Below are 6000 nucleotides of genomic sequence, written 5' to 3' on the forward strand. Positions count from 1 at the left end.
TCTGCAGTGAAAAAAAAAAAAACCAAACAAAAAACAACAACAACAACAACAAAACATATCTAGAACCACAACACAGAACTAATCAGATGATACCACTGCTGACTCCAATGGAAGGCCTGGCCTGAATAGACTTATTATTACTTATATCACTTAAAGTACAGGGCAATACACTGCTAGCACAGTGCACCTTTGCTAACCCCAGAAATTCAGGCTCCTGTCACTACTGCCAGAGAAAGGTTTTCACCATCCCAGGTTCTCTGCATTATGATCCATTCAGAATCTGAAGCAAGTTCATCTGATTGACAGAGCCTAAATCATATGCCCTCACCCTAGATTCAAGAGAGGCTAGGAAAAGAGTACAATGAAAATTTGTTTCCATATAGGGGGTGGGGGTGGTTTGCAACTTCTGGAGCTTCCCAGGTGAAATTTTGAAACCGGGCTCCATACACTCAGGGTAAGGAGAGACCAAAGAAAGAGGCAGACCCCTCCAGATTGGTAGGTGGGGTTTAATAAGCAAGGGAACTTACATATGAGGCTTGTCTTAGGTGGCTGCAAGGTAAGTAATCTCTGCATATGTTTGCAGAATCTCAAGAGTTCACGGAAGCCCTGATGGGATGCAAGTCACATATATAGTCCAGATGGTCTCAGCAACATATTACTCTCTCAAGGCTGAGCCCTTGAGGTTGTTCCCAGTGTGGGAACAGTGAGCGGGACATATATTCTAAGGACAGGGGAGGGTGTAGGAAGCCTCTGATTACCCATATCTGGTCTGAGAGTCAACTGACAGTCACATCCTCTTGAACTCTCCAACATTTGGGTTCTTCCTCCTGCTGAGGTTTATGAGGTGGAGAATTCCCCAGACATAGTAAGGGGACTCAGATGCTAAACACTTTGTTTCAGATGAATTATAATAGTTCACAATTACCATTCATAGGACTTAAAATACTATTTATATGCTGTCAGCTCCTAAATCTATAAACTAAACCAAAACTTTTCCTTGGAGTTGTGATCTCATATATTCATTTCATCTGGGTATCTCAGAGGCACAAGGCATTTCAGATACAGTATTGGTAGCTAGAGCTATCAGGGAGAGGGCAGCACTCCTATTGGTCTCCCTCTCTCTCAAAATAACCTTAAGGGTTAACTTGCTTCACTCCTTGCTTGCTGACCAAAATCTCTAGCAGTACTAACCTACGTCCCTTGAGATCCTGCTGACTGCTGACCTTGAGGAACAAAGAACCAGATTTTCTGGAAGATAAGACATAACTGCACTCAAAAACAGCTTCCACTGACCATAGTATCCTCAGTAAGAGGCATCTGGAAGCCTTGATTCCTGGTACAGGGGAGGAGTTCAGACTGCCTTGCCAGGACGTGGCTTGTTGGGCTGCAGGGACATCCTTTACTGAGAGACACTTAATGAGCCTTGATTACTGGTAAAGCAGAAGAATCTGGAAACCTTGCAAGGACAGATGATTAACTGCTGAGTACCAACGTCTCTTGCATATAGTCCCCTCACCATTCCCTACACCTTCCCTTTTAAAAAAATCTCCTGCTTCCCCTGGACAGGGAAGATGGTCTTTGAGATGTTAATCTGCCATTTTCCCAGGTTATCAACGTCCTGATATAAACTTGTCGCTTGAGTGTTGGCTTTTGAGTGGCGAGTTTGGATCTTCTCTCTGGTAACAGAAAGGCCAGGTGAGGACACAGCAAGAAGGCAGCCATCTATAAGCCAAGGAGAGAGGCTCCAGGAGATACCAAACCCACCAACACCTTGATCTTGGACTTCCCAGCCTCCAGAACTCTGAGAAAATATATTTCTATTGTTTAAGCCAGCCAATCTGGTATTTTGTTGGCCACCCTGGCAACTAATATATACTGCTTTATTGTTTCCCTTTAAAAAGAATCAAAATTAAACCTTACCCTGAAAATGGAAGTCATCCTTAAGTTTTGACAAGTGTTTAACACAGTGTCAGCATCTTTCATGGCCATTGCCAGCATCACCTCTGCTGGGATTCCTACAGTAGTCTTCCAAATGGCTTTCTGCTTCCTATCTTCCTTCACTCCAGTCCATTCTCCACAAAGCAGACAGAATAGTCTTTATAAGATAGCTTTATAAGAATTGCAGTATCATTGCACTTAAAATCACTCTCTATTTTGGGCTATCAGTCCCTACCTGATCGAGTCTCTTTTTCTCTCCAGCCTTGTTTTGCTCCATTCTCCTCATATTCCCACACTTCAGTTTGCCTATACTTCCTTTGACACCATTAAAAACATAGCTTGGGGTGCCTGAGTGGCTCAGTTGGTTAAGTATCCAACTCATGTTTCTGGCTCAGATCATGAGCTCATGGTTCATGAGTTCAAGCCCTGCATCATTGCCAGCACAGAGCCTTCTTGGGATTCTTTCTCCCTCTCTCTGCTCCTCCCCTGCTCATGCTCTCTCTCCTCTCCCTCTCTCTCAAAATAAATAACTTAAAAAAAAATCTAGCTTTTAACTGCTTTAGGGCCTTCCTGTATGCCAGTCTGTGTGGCAGATTATATTTACAAACATGGTTTCAATAAGATCTCCCAGACCCAGCAATAATTTTATGTTTTTTAAAAAAATTTATTTCTAGGAGAGAGAGAGAGAGAGAGACAGCGTGAGCAGGGGAGGGTCAGAGAGAGAGGGAGTCACAGACTGAAACAGGCTCCAGGCTCTGAGCTGGCAGTCAGCACAGAGCCCGACGCGGGGCTCGAACCCACGAACCGCGAGATCATGACCTAAGCGAAAGCCGGACGCTTAACCAAGCCACCCAGGCGCCCCAATAATTTTTAAAGTGTTTGAAAGAACATGCATGCAAGCAGGGGAGGAGCAGAGAGAGAGAGAGAATCCCAAGCAGATGCCATGGTGCCAGCGTAGAGCCTTGATGTGGGGCTCCGACTCACGAACCATGAGATCATGACCTGAGCTGAAATCAAGTCAGATGCTTTACTTACCAAGGAACCCAGGTGCCACCCTGCCTCCTCTTTTTTAAATGCTAGCAATTTTTAGAATGACTTTGACATTCCTCCCATGAAGAGGTGACTACTGATGTTTTCTCCTCTTGAATTTGGATGCACATATGACTACCAAAGCGATACTATGTTACTTCCAAGACTAGGTCATAAAAGGAAATGGTTTTTGTTGGGCTTTCTTGAGTCACTTGTTCTGGGAATCCAGCTACCATGCTGTGAGGAAATCCACGAAGCCTTGATTAGGCCCAAGAGGAAAGAAATTGAAGCCCTCAACTCACAGCCCCAGCTGAGCTCCCAGCCGACTGCCAGCACCAATTTGCCAGCCATGTGAGTCAGTCATCTTGAACTAGGCATTTCCAGCCCCTTCAGCTGTCCTAGCTAATCCCACTGGATCATATGAACTATCCCCATCGAAGCTCAGCTCAAATTCTAGATTTGAGAATAAAATGCTTTTTAAGACACTGAGATTTGGAGTGGTTTGTTAGCAATAGATAACTGATAAAACTGGGAATACTCTCCTCCCCACTACACTGTGCATGGCTGCTTTCTATTCATTCTTCAGGTCTCCGTTTCAATGTCCTCCCCGATAGCTCTAGCTAGGTAGTCTCTATTATAGCTACCTGGGCTTTTGTTTATTTTACAATTCTATATATTTGTCTGTCTACATTTGCCATTAGGCTTGAGATTTTTTACACTCAGGTCTTGACCTATTAATAGGTCATAAAATCAGTTTTTAAAAGCCGAAATAAAATTGAATATAAAATATCAAATAAATAGTATAGGATAAACCTTGCATTGTAAAACTTGTTAGGTATAGGTAATATCTACGCTGGTACACAATATATAGTATTTTACTCTAGTTTTTAGTAAGTTTGAAAAGTCGTTACACTAAACTGTCAATTCCTGAGTCATATCTGTCTCTTTCGCTCATCATGAACATCCAACAATTACAATGTACCTGGCATATAGCAGGCACCCAAAAACACACAGTAAATACTGTAGAAATAAGAGAAATATGTGAATGAACTGTAGAGACATGAAGTGTTGGTAGTGATTTTACCCTTTGAAGAAGTTTGGCACCAAAGAGATATAGAGACAGAACAAAACCTTGAGCAGGGGGTTGGGGGAAAGAAGAGACATGAGGGAGACATGAGGATGTTCATTCACTCTGGATAAGGATCCAGCAAAAAATGGAGAGAAAATGCAAGATAAAGAAGATAATTTTTTGATTGTACAAGGCCCAAACAGGTTGAAAAGGACAAAGATCCAGGTACAATTAGAGGGATTAACCCTAAGGAAAAGGAATTGAGAATGAAAGACAATTGTTGAGAAGAAATGGGGAACTGATGGAGCTCATTTATGAAGGCCTTCACTGTCAAATTAGGAGTCAAGGTTTGTGAAAAGAGCAGTGCAGTTCTGAGCTTAAGAGGAAACATTTGGGGTACCTGGGTGGCTCAGTCAGTTAAGTGTCCGACCTCGGCTTAGGTCATGATCTTGCCTTCTGTGAGTTCAAGCCCCATATCAGGCTCTGTGGTGAGAGCTTGGAGCCTGGAGCCTGCTTCAGATTCTGTGTCTCCCTCTCTCTGTGCCCCTCCCCAACTCATGCTGTCTTTCCCTCTTCCAAAAATAAATAAACATTAAATTTTTTTTAAAAAAGAGGAAACATTTGTAATTAAGGCCTTTGAAGAATGAGGGAGTCAATGGAGAAGAAGGAATTGAATAGACAATAAATATAAATTGTTAACTGCAAATATGAAATTGGGTTAATCTGCATGGTTATGTGAATTTTCTTCCAGCATTACCTGCCATTTGGGCATTAGAGAAGTAAAAAACCAGTTGTTGGAAGAAAAAAAATAATAATAAATAATAATAAACAATGGCTATATAGGTCAAGAGAGAAAAGCAAATGAGAATTCTGAAAAGAAAGGACAGGATACATGAAAGAATTCAGAGTCAGCTAGGAAGGGAGAGGAAGCAAGAGATTTGGAGAGTTAAGGGGTTAGAAAGTGCAATGGGCTCCTTTTTAAATGGGAGAGGATGGAGGATAAGACACTTGAATAACATGGGGATTAGAGGTGCTGACTGTGGCACAGTTGACAATCTACATATAACTTGGCTCCTCCAAAACTTAACTAGTGGCCTGCTGACCAGAAGCCTTATTAATAACTATCAACACATATTTTGTATTATATACTGTATTCTTAAAATAAGCTAGAAAAAACGTTATTTCAAAATCATAAGAGGGGAGGGGCGCCTGGGTGGCTCAGGTGGTTAAGGTTCCAACTTCAGCTCAGGTCATGATCTCATGATTCATGGGTTCAAACCCGGCTTTTGGTCTGTACAGACAGCTCAGAGCCTAGACCCTACTTCAGAGCCTAGACCCTGCTTCGTATTCTGTCTCCCTCTCTCTGGCCCTCTTGTGCTCTCTCAAAAAAAAAAAAAAAATTAAAAAATTGTAAGGGAAAGAAAATACATTTATGGCACTGTATAAACAAAATCTACATATAATTGGACCCATGCATTCAAACCCATTGTTCAAGGGTCAACTGTATGATCAAAAGGAAGAATTTAGAATTTAAAGTTTCAGAGGTGATAAGAAGCCTGGGTTATATTCCCTAGAGGTAAGAAAAATAACTAATTCTGAGATCACTGTTGAATATGGTATATATCCCCGTGATGGTAACAGAGGAAGGAGTAGAAATATATTATCTGTGGTAGATTAAAAAAAAAAAGCAATGAAGAAAGAGATAATGTATTCCATAGGCCAGAAAATAGAAAATATGGGCTAGGTGACACTTCCTAATAGTGAATAGTTGCGGAATAGGGAAGAGTTACGGAAAGAGATTAGACATAAAATAAAGACATACAATATGTCATACATAAAAGACATACAATAAAGGTGCCTAGCTGGCTCAGTTGATAGAACATGTGACTCCTGATCTCAGGGCTGTGAGTTCAAGCCCTATGATGGGTGTAGAGATTGCTTTGGGTGGGGGGGGGGGGGGGGGG

The sequence above is a fragment of the Crocuta crocuta genome, unplaced genomic scaffold (assembly GCF_008692635.1).
Source record: "Crocuta crocuta isolate KB4526 unplaced genomic scaffold, BGI_CrCroc_1.0 scaffold118, whole genome shotgun sequence".
Classification (NCBI taxonomy): domain Eukaryota; kingdom Metazoa; phylum Chordata; class Mammalia; order Carnivora; family Hyaenidae; genus Crocuta; species Crocuta crocuta.